Below are 11,401 nucleotides of genomic sequence, written 5' to 3'. Positions count from 1 at the left end.
CTTTTGTTGACTTTCAGCTCCGTTTACTGGCCTACCCATTCCATTTCTCTCGAAGAACTGCATTCTGCCTACAATAACGATGATGATCCAGATAGCCTACGGAGAGCACTGGAGTTAGTCCAACAGAAAAGACAACTACTAGAAAGGAATTCACTGATTGAAGCTAAGCGGCTATTGAAGCGATATCTAAGCGAGTATCCATATGATAATGACGATGAGGAAATAGAGGAGGATGATAATTTAAACAGACATTTAGTAAACGAAGATATTCTGGAACGACTTAATTCGTCGCCTGAAGATCATTATTTTCCTAAAATAAGAGAGCTTATCCATGATATCCTACAGAATGAAGCTAGAGCAGAAATGTATGAAGAACCTAATGAAAACGAAATAAACAGACGAAAGAAAACAATGAAAAGGGATGAGGAAGAGGAGGAGGATGAAGTTCTAAAACCAGATAACGATGATCAGGAAGACGAAGAAGAGCAAAGGGAAAAGAAATTTTCGGATAGGAAGCAACAGTCTGATGAGGGTAAGCATTATAGCATAATCGTTTCGTAATTTTGAATTTAACTGACCAAATATAGTTAAAATGGTATCAAGGTGAAAATATAAATAACAACAAGGGAACGGTTGAAAGTTTGCAATAAATAACAGCGTGAATTTTTTGAACTGGGTAATGTCAAGGAAATTTGGACAAGTCCAGTATAATACAGTAGGTAATTGGCAAATTGTCCTAAAATTTAATCACTTTACTCTTTAAACATCGCAACCTGCTTGTATGAAAAGTGTTAATTTAAAATTCTATTATTCATGTTTATCTCTAATTAAATTAACTGAAAATAAACATGAATGATAGAACTTTTTTTATATATATTTTCTACTGTTCATGATTATTTCTAAGTTGATATTCTAGAGCTTTATTTATATAAACACTTCACCATGTCTGAAGTGGACGATGAGTAATATGGCAGCTGGGTTGCTCATAAGGAAGAACGTTAAATCAGCTCGATGAATTAGATGAACACAGCTTTTAAAATTACCATAGAAGTGTACAATATTTGGTTTTCATTATTTTCATTACACCCATTTAACCAGGAAACCATTTACATGTCCATTATACACTTACTCAAAGAACAATCGTCAAGGGTAAAAAACAAAAACATAATAAAAATAAACATTTCTGGCATGTCCTAGAAACATGAAGTTTCTAGAACATGCCAAATTCAATAGTTGAAATTAATTTATGTTTTTGCAATGCTAAAAGTTGTTGAAAATAAGTTAAGAAAGTTACTTTTTTTTTTTAATTTTCGAGTAACAAAATATGAACTATGAGTTAAACAAAACATAGCATAATAAAAGTAAACATAAAATCTAAAAATTCTAACAAGTAACTGTATTAAAAGTATAGGTATAATTATTGTCGAACAATAACCTGCACTGGTCATACACTGATTTCCATTGATGAAGAAAGCAATCGATAAATTCGAATTTATCTTAAATAATTTTTTTTGCTGTTAGTCAGTTTCCATCCACATACATTCTAACTACGCACAAAGGAAATCCCGGGGAAATCTGTATCATCCAGGCTATGATCTAAACGGATTCTTCCGTTTCAAAGCGTCTTGTACCAGGTGTTAGGATGAGGACTCCCATTCAATGAATAAACATGTTTATAATTATAAACATGTTAATATTTATAACATGTTTTAAACATATTTACTTGTCATTCGTCGTTTAAGCGAAAAAAAAAAAAACGTTTGCTACCTGTAAGTTTGCATGTGCTAATTGCTCTCTTAAATTCGAATATATCAGCAGCGTTGAGCAAACCGGCTGTGCACTGTTTAGTGTTATGTCATTATATCAAGAGAAGGCTGCAAAACTTACATTTCCCCCCCTCCCAATACAGCCGAACATGAATGGGTGTAGCTATAATGAAGCAAGGGAAAGCTATATCATCCAGGCTATGATTTAACGTACTCTTCGGTCTCAAAGCGTATTGTACTAGGTGTTAAGAAGCGAACTCCCATCATTTTAGCAGAATCCGAGACTCATGAAATTTAAATACATTATTTAAAGAAAGTTACACTGTGACATTATTCTTGTGGAATTTTCCAGAAAGGGGGAAAACGTAAATAGGAAGATTAAACATTTTCATAAAAAAGTTAAATTTCGATTAATGTTTGCATCTATCTCACGTGTTTAATAAGCCTCAACTTCTTCTTTAGTATTCTGCAATTGAGCAGGTTCTTCTTTTAGTAGCAGAAACTTTCCTTTCACTTTCTTCTGTTCTGAGCCTTCTCTTTCAAAGTTGTGTACCTGTCTCCATTGAGCATGTCATCTAGCATTGTTTTCCTTACTCTTCCTCTGGGTCTTTTTCCGTCTATTTTTCCTTCGATGGCATCTCTGATGATTCCATTCCATTAGAATATGTCCGATCCAGTTTCGCTTGTTTCTTTTTATCCTCCTTAACAGACTTCTTTCTTCTTCTACTCTTTTTAAGACCTCTTCATTAGTTATTTTATCTAACCATTTGATTTTTTCCATCCTTCTCCAAATCCACATATCAAAGCTTTCCAAAATCTTAATTTCTTCTTTCTTCAATGTCCAAGTTTCAGCTGCATTGAGGGCAACACTCCACACATAACATTTTATTAGTTTTTCTTTAAGTTTCTATCCATTTTACTTCTGAATAAATTCCATTTTCTACTAAAGGCATCTCTTCCCATCGCTATTCTTGCTTTTATGTCACTTTTACATCTTCCATCACTGTTAATAACACTTCCTAGATATTAAATGTCTTTACTTAATTCAATTTTTCCCCATTTATTCTGATATCCATATTTGCCTCTTTCCTTGCTATTTTCATCACCTTTGTTTTCTGATGTTAATTTTCATTCCATAATTGATACAGGATTTCAGTAATCTGTTCAACAGATGTTGCAGTCCTGTTTCAATGTTTGATAGTAATGCCTTGTCATCTGCGTATCTTATTGCAAATATCTGTCTACCTCCAATCTTTATTCCTTCTTCCGAATTCTCCAGTGCTTCTTTTAGCATTGCTTCGGAATACATGTTGAACAAAATTGGTGACAGAGAACAGCCTTGTCTTACTCCTTGTCCAATGATACCTGGTTCTGTTGTACCACATATGTCTCTCACCATGGCAGTTTGTCCCATATATAGTGAGATAATTAGCCTTCTGTCTTTCCAATCTATACCAATCTTTTCCATTACTTCCACCATCTTATCCCATTTTACGCAGTCAAAATCTTTCTCAAAATCTATATAACAAATGTTAACTTCTTTATTCACTTCTTGACTTCTTTCACTTACTATTCGTAACAGTCCAATCGCATCTCTTGTTCCCCTACCCTTCCTGAAACCAAACTGATCTTCTCCAAGAAATTCTTCCACTTCGTGTTAAGATTCTCTAAGTATTTTTGATGTATGGGAAATTAGGCTTATTGTTCTAAAATCCTTGCAGTTCACTGTATTACCTTTCTTTGGTATAGGTATAAATATTAAGGTCATAAAATCTTTTGGTAGTTCTCCTTTGTTATAAATTAAATTTATTATTTTGGTTATTTCTTCAGTTCCTTTCTTCTGAAGTTGATTCAGGAATTCTGCAGGTATTTCATCTATTCCTTCTGCCTTTCCACATTTTAGTTCTTTGATGGCCATTTCTACTTCTGTCTTCAAAATCTCTGGGCCTAGATCATCTTCATTTACCTTGTTTATATCTTCTAATGGCAACTCATTTGGTCTATTTTCCTTGTCATATAGATCTTCAATGTATTCCTTCCATCTCATTAAGATTTTATCTTCTTCAGTTATGATTTCTCCATTCTTATTTTCTATGCCTCTAGCTCAAATTCCATTTCTCTTGTAATTCATGCTTCTTGCTTTTTCATATAAAAGATCATACCTTCCCACTCTCTCATAATTTTCCATTTCTTCACATTGTGTTTTAAGCCAATCTTCTCTATTTCTTTCTGCTTCCCCTTCTCAATCTGTCATTCAAGGTTCTATATTGTATTTTCCCTTCTGGGGTGTCTTTATATTTCCATTTTCTTCTTTCTTCCATTAGAGACATCATCTCATTAGTTATCCAAGTTTTTTTTTATTCTTTTAGCTCTTACATATCCAATTTTTTCTTCTGCAATCTTCTTTATTTTTTCTTTAACTTGTTCCCATTTCTTTTCTGGATCTTCAGTTTTGACAAAACTTGTTTCCTCTAATTCTTTCCCCAATCTATTTCCAAATTCCTTGGTATTTTTTAATTTCTCTAAGTTCCATTATTTCCTTTTCCTAGCTTCTTGTATTTTCTTTAGTTTCACATTTATTTCTGTGAATAGTAGGTTGTGGTCAGAGTAAATATCAGCTCCAGGATATGTGCATGCATTTTTATACTATTCTTGTATCTTTACTTTACTATAATGTAATCAATTTGATACCTTTCCGAATCTCCTGGTTTTTTCCATGTGTATAGTCTTCTCTTAGATTTTTTAAACCACGTATTTGTAATTATTAGCTTATTATCTTTACAGAATTCCACTAACCTTTTCCCCTCTCTCATTTCTATTGTCTAGTCCGTATCTTCCTACTACACTCTCATCCTCTTCTTCTCCTACAACTCCATTCCAATCTCCCATTATAATCATATAGTATTTTCTTTTTTTCTTCTTTAATTAGTTCTTGTAACTGTTCGTACATTTTCTCTATTTCCTCATCTGAATGGTCACTTGTTGGCATATATACCTGCATTATTGTTATGTTCACTGGTTCAGCCTTCAATTTTACCACCATAATCCTGTCATTCAGACAGTTTATGCTAATGATGCTCTTTGCTGTTCTTTTATTAAAAACTAGTGCAACTCCTTTTTCCTTTTTATCTCCACTTGAGTAAATTACTCTTACTTCGTCACTATAAAAATCACCTATTCTTTCCCATCTGATTTCACAGAGCCCTATGATATCAATTTTTCCTTTGGCCATTTCTTGTTTGAGATTTTCTAATTTTCCACATCTGTTCATGGTGCTCACATTCCATGTTGCAATTTTTTGATTCTCTGACGATCTTTCATTTTCAGTTTGTTTATAGCTTGTTTTAAGTCACTTTTAGAGGTTTGATCGGGAAGAACATCAGCCCCTGAAGCATCCTTATTTCCCGATATTGTATTTATTCCAATGTGCACCTTCTTTTCCTTTCTGTGCCAAAACACACCACACCACACCACCTTGGTTTGCCGGGATGGTAGCTGCCCCCCTTATAAGTTCTATTCATTGCTACTAAAATTTTCTAGGGATATTAGTGGAGTGGTTTCCCGCTGCTTTCTTCACCGCGGTGCTCCATCAGGTACTAGTAGAGCTGCTGCCCTCTACTAGCTAGAGTAGAAGTTGGGAAAAAGAGAAACACTCTCGGGCCTCGAGTACTCTAATACCCTCGGGGTAAAGTAAGCAAGAGTCAGCCAAGTGAGGCCATATAGGAAAGAATACAGAAGGAACCTGACACAAGTGAAAGCAATAGCAGGCTCAGCTCGGGACCCCGTGGCCGCTAACCACGTACTCCCAAGATGGGAGCCCCTGTGTTTAACAAGCCTCAACTACAATTAATGCAATTATACAGTAGCAAAGCTACATTATATAAAGTTCAGACAGAATAACGTAAACATATTTTCTGCTAAACGATATATTAACGATATTTGCTCTGTTAAATTTGGGAGGGGAAGTTGTATAATATTCGGGTATCGTTCAAGAAAAGTCTCTACGCTTTAAATGAAATTTAAATCTGTAGAACGGGCCTTGTTTTCTTTCATGAAATACTGAGATTTTATTAGCATGCTGTTTTAGACTCCAGATTTAGTTTGACATTTTCTGACATAACTTTCGTGTGTTGTGTGTGATGTTACATTTTTTAAAAATTATTCAAAATTTTATGAACCACGTCCCTTTCCAACAGTTCGTGGCATGGGATGGGGCATACTTCTGGAAAGGATGTAACAAATTTATTTATTTTTAATCAATTTAATGGGTTTCTGTATGATAGCCTGATAGCGGTTTTCGTGAAATGATATGAGATTTTTGATCACTGTGCATTGCACACTGAAAATAATTAATGCTAGTCTTAATTATTTTCAATTTCTGGGAGGATGTGGCATACTGACACCTTCGGGGATACATTGGTTTGCAGAACATTGAACATAATGTAAGCTATTTTGTTGCCTTGTACTGAACGATGTAAAAAACGGCTGAATTGAATTATTCAATTTATTTTGAGAATGAATAAAAATTTATTTTTGAGAATGAATATTGGTGAGTGTTTAGGAAGAATTTAATGATACGTGGGGTTATGCAGCTAAATGACAGAGTTCAGTGAAAATGCTTATAGACTGAGGATTCAAAGTATTCCATAATACTTTGAAACTGATACAGTTGAGTTGTTTTCATAGGACTACTATAGCTTAGGCAATGATTTATATTAAACGATGTTTCACAGATACGGACAAATCAGGTGTCAGCTTAGCTGAATAATTATGTAGAATATAAAGAGAGTAAAAATACAGATGAAAATAAAAATATAATTTTTAGATGAAAGCGTTTTGAACAAAAATATAATATAATATTCATAAGACTATAATAATTTCTTGTCAAATATAATTTATTTAAAAATATAATTACTTGTCATGTCTAATGCGGAGCAGTTTGCAGAATAAACTTTAACCATTATTCTTAAAAGTAGTTGATTAAATTACACTCACTTACATAAACTAATTATAAAATGAACTGCATTGCATTAGGTAGCAATACAATCGTGGGGAGTTCGAAAGTGAGAGATTCTTTGCTTGTATACGAGCTGTAGAGCATAGAAAATTATAAAATGAATTTCTAATCAAGAAAGTTGAAGGTACAGCCGACATCTTTGTGTCGTTACTCAACACTTGAGAAGCATAATTCAAAATTAAAGAAGAAAAAAAATAAGTGAATCTGATTCGATACACATTGATATGCATTGTTAAATGCATAAATTCCAAAGTCATCTTTAAGCATTGGTCGCTATATTCAAATCAAGCAAATACGCTGCTATTCCATGAAACCTACTTTTCATGTTGTCTTCCACTACTTTTAGTATTTTCTGGACATTAATTTTCTTTGTATACCAAGTGTTTAACCAAATTCCAGTCTATTGTTTCAATGTAAATATTTCTATTTCCATTATCGCAGTTCATCAGAATTATTTACTATTCCTTTAAATATTAAGAGATGTGCTGCAACCAGCCACCATCCATTCATAATTTAAGTCCAAATTCGTGAAACAAATATTTCTCTCTCTTCTCTATCTCTAGTCATTCTTTAAAACCAACCACTTTTGCTATGTGTGTTTTAAATGGTATCATCTATAAATGTTGTTGAATTTCAAGTTTGTTCATTGTTGTTAAACCAATCCATGATTCCTACATGGGAAGTTTTAAACCATAAACAAACCTAATCGCTACCGGAGATCTCTGGATTTGTCTGTACGTATCCTGGGTTCGAGAATGACTTCGTTATTTATTCAAAAAAAAAAAATTCAATGTTATTATTGATTTGTTGCTCCAGCCCATGAATTTTTTTTTTTGGAAACTTATAATACACTCGTACTGTGGGTGGACTAACAAATTTTTCCACTTTTATTAAATTTACTATATATATATATATATATATATATATATACAGTGGCAGTCTCGCATCGGAAGATGAAATTCATCTTCCACCTAAAAACAATCACAAATATCCATGTCCACTGTGGGATTCGAAACAGCAGTCTGTTGAATGGAGAGCGGATATGCTAACTACTCGGCCAACGAGGCAGGCAAGAAGAGACTTAACATTGAAAAACAATTATACTGCGTAATAATATGCAAATTGTGGTCAAAGGATGGCCGAACTAGACCACAAATTCTGCTCTAATAAAAATGCGTAATTTTCATTTATTTCATTATGCACAGTTCTGTTATAAATAATGCTGTTTGTTTTCATGTGCACAGATCAAAAGGTTAAATCTACAAATTTACTTTGCAGAGCGATAATGTAAAGGTATTATAATTGCCGAAGACAGCAACATATTAAGCTATCAAAATGAGTTGAGACAGCTTCGTTTCTTGGTACTTGGTAATTAAATTAGCATTCTTTAGTTTCTCTGCCTGGGATGCTGAAGAAGTCGATACAAGTTGATTATCTTGCGCAAAATTATTACGTTAACGAAACTGGAGTGTATTTTGGGTCCATTAAGAACTTTATTGCATCTCTTTCAAGCTGAAGTAAATTTTGTTAATTAAATCATGAGCAAATTAGTTGGTCTGAGTTTTAATACTGTTTCTCGTTGACCAACTGCAGAAATAATGACATGGATAAAACAGATAACGCTAAGTCAGAAAACAAGTGTATGTTTTTGAATTCCTAGTTCAGAATTCCTTATTCAATTTCTTTGGTTTGGAATTTCTTATTCATTTTTTGTAGTATTTTTACAACAATAATATACAACAAATTCGTAAATATTTCAATTCAAATGGAAACCACTTAGAAGATTGCAAACATGCTATTAGTCGTGTGACAATATTAATGTCAGTTATCTAACGCAATGTTTAATATCTATTTAGATGGAGTGTTTAATTAATATTTAGTTGGAAAGACCTAGGCTAGAATTCCACGAGGATCAGTTCTAAGGATTTTCAACTGGAATGTGAGTTAGTCTATCTCAAACAAAGACGGAAGAGCTTTTCTCCCGGAAGCTCTAGTCTTTCCTTCCCAGAAGGACAAGTCGATCGGAGAACGCATACAACTAACAGAAACACACAACTATATCATGATATTAGTTGCTTGTAACTAATCACAGTCTAATAGATATGATCATTATTGGTCACATGTCACGAACTCTTTCAGTCCAAAAGTTTATATTTCCTCTTCTAATCATCGCACGCTTTATACTTGTAAAACTAAATGCTATAATTTGTTAACTGAATAACAAATTGAAGAACCGAAAATGTCATGAGGAAGGGGGTATAAGTTTTGAATTCCTAGTTCAGAATTTCTTATTCAGTTTCTTTGGTTATGAATCGGAATCTACAAACAAATCACTAGCTGGTTTCCTGGTTAGTGAAACTTTTTTTTCCCTTTAAATTTTGAGCCTTAACTGCATAAGTAGCAACGTGTCTTAATAAGTATAGTTGAACGTGACATCCAGACAATGTACAACATCATTTCTGGACTGGTTTAGTTTACTTCTGATGATGGGGAAATTTGCTAAGAAATGTTAGCAGCTCATGTCTATTCTGACAGAAAACTTCGAATTAGATTTTAACAACTTCAGGCATAATTGAATCGTGATAAAAAAAGATAAACAAGACGGAAATTTTCACTACCTAAATACATAGCACTTTCAGAAGTATTATTGAATATAATATGTAAGATTTGGTTTGGTTGGAATTATGAGGTCTATAAAGTCCGTACATTATAACTAATATTTAAGGAATTGACAGCGTATACTAGAAATATAGATTAAATAAACTTTAATATATACTTTCCGATGGTGTATACCAGGTCCCTTGCAGCTGTAAACTGTCCTACTTTGGCCAAACAGGCAGGACAGCAAATATCAGAATCTCAGAACACAAGGATTACATCCGATTTCACCAGTACAGCCACTCTGGGCTTGCAGACCACGCTCTGGATACTCGCCACAGAATAAGATGGAAGAAAGCCACAGTAATACACCGCAGCAAGTTCAAGTATGAAAGACTATTCATGGAATCAGCCTCGGCCCTTAGGAACATGCCAAACCTCAACAAATTTGGATGCATGAAACTGCCCCAAATTTGGGAAACTTTTATCAGAAGAACTTCAGCCCAAAGGCCAAGAACTACCAATATAGTCCGCCAGGGGGAACCATCAGGACTTTAGGAAAACGCTAGCTTCCTAGCTTCAGTCTCATTTGCTGTTATTAGTACTTGTGTGCACGTGTCTTTGCAGTAAGTTCCCAAGAAGATGGCAACGTGACGTTCGCCGAAATATCGGAAAGTATATATTAAAGTTTATTTAATCTATATTTCTAGTATACGCTGTCAATTCCTTAAATATTAGTTATCATGTTTAACCAGCGTATAAGCCTCTCAACAAGAATAAAGTCCGTACATTGTCTATTAACTGCATGTATTCTGGTGATTGACTGCATGGTTTTGGGGGTGAAAAACCTGAGCTGAGTTTCTGGAAGTTGTTGTTTGGAATTACAGCGAAGCAACTAAGGCTATGAGGTCAGTATCTTATGTTCTGTTAATTGCGTGTGTTCTTCTAGCCGGATTGACTGTTTTGCGGGATGATAAAAAGGCTTTCAGGAAGAGAAAATTTCCACCTCAATATAAGACCGGCTAACTTACCTTCAGCTGAAAAGTCCTTATAAAGATTCCTCGCGTCCTAGAAGACATTCGAATCCAGATTATTTTATAAATCGATGGGAAAATTATCGCGTCGTCCTCACGATATTTTTTCCCTTCACTTGGATGCGAAAACGCTATTAAAAAAAGGAACCCCATACAAATATTTGCACTGTATTATTCAACATAAAGATTCAGTTGTGTTATTTGTTATTATAGTGATATTAAATAACCATTTATCCTTTCCATGCTTTGGCTGGATTGATCTTTAAAGCAATTTACTTTTGTACTGTTGTTTAATTGGCTTATTTTTCTGTTTGTGTGTTTAGGAATGTAATACATCCATGAACACGTAAGTGGTCCTTTCAGACCAAGCGAGCACTGAATTCTGCAAAATAATTGTTAATACCCCTATTTATTAAGCAACCATTAAGTGAAAAAGACAGTTCTTCAATACTCTCTACAAAGCCTGCATGAGGCCGGCTTAAAAGAAATTCCTTCATTTGCAAACGGATTCGAACTTTGTACCTTTTCACATAACAGTGCTTGCTATCGATGCATATTATGTGAAATGATTAAGTAGTAACGGAAGGAAACACTAGGTAAGAATGAGGTAAGATATGATGCGAGAACAATCAGTTCCGTTGATGGATTATCGATTTCTTGTTGTATGGTATCTTACTGCATGAACAGCAATCACATTAACTAAATATTGTCAAGAAGTCAGTGGAAGTAACTACGATTTTGCCATCCCCACAATCATATGTTGGAATACTTCAATGGGTCTACCAAAACCCTTTGATCCCTCATTGTGAGGGCTTGCAGTATTGTAGATAGCCACTACAAGATGACCTTTTCTTCATTTCTGCTTGGAGATGAGAAGTTAAAGAATGTCAGAAAAGTCCTGATGTACAATTTACAAACGAACAGTAATTGTATATTAGTCCAAGTCTAAGATAAATGTTTGATTATTTTTCTCTTCTGCAGTAAGG

The 11,401-nt window shown here is 34.0% G+C and overlaps 1 protein-coding gene across 1 annotated transcript in view; it reads left to right on the top strand.

Moving 5' to 3' along the window:
- The first annotated feature begins 512 nt into the window (after positions 1–512).
- LOC150094760 (uncharacterized) overlaps positions 513–11,401 on the top strand; it is a 35,410-nt gene continuing 24,521 nt past the window's right edge. The window contains exon 1 of the mRNA XM_090411450.1: positions 513–532. The gene's annotated coding sequence lies outside the window, so the exon portion shown is untranslated. The remainder of the gene's footprint in view (positions 533–11,401) is intronic.

Source organism: Typopeltis vanoorti, chromosome 21 (assembly GCF_054136105.1).
Source record: "Typopeltis vanoorti isolate ZY-2024b chromosome 21, IOZ_Tvanoo_1.0, whole genome shotgun sequence".
Lineage (NCBI taxonomy): Eukaryota > Metazoa > Arthropoda > Arachnida > Uropygi > Thelyphonidae > Typopeltis > Typopeltis vanoorti.
The sequence above is the reverse complement of the archived record's forward strand: the minus strand, read 5'-3'. Positions and strand labels throughout refer to the sequence as shown.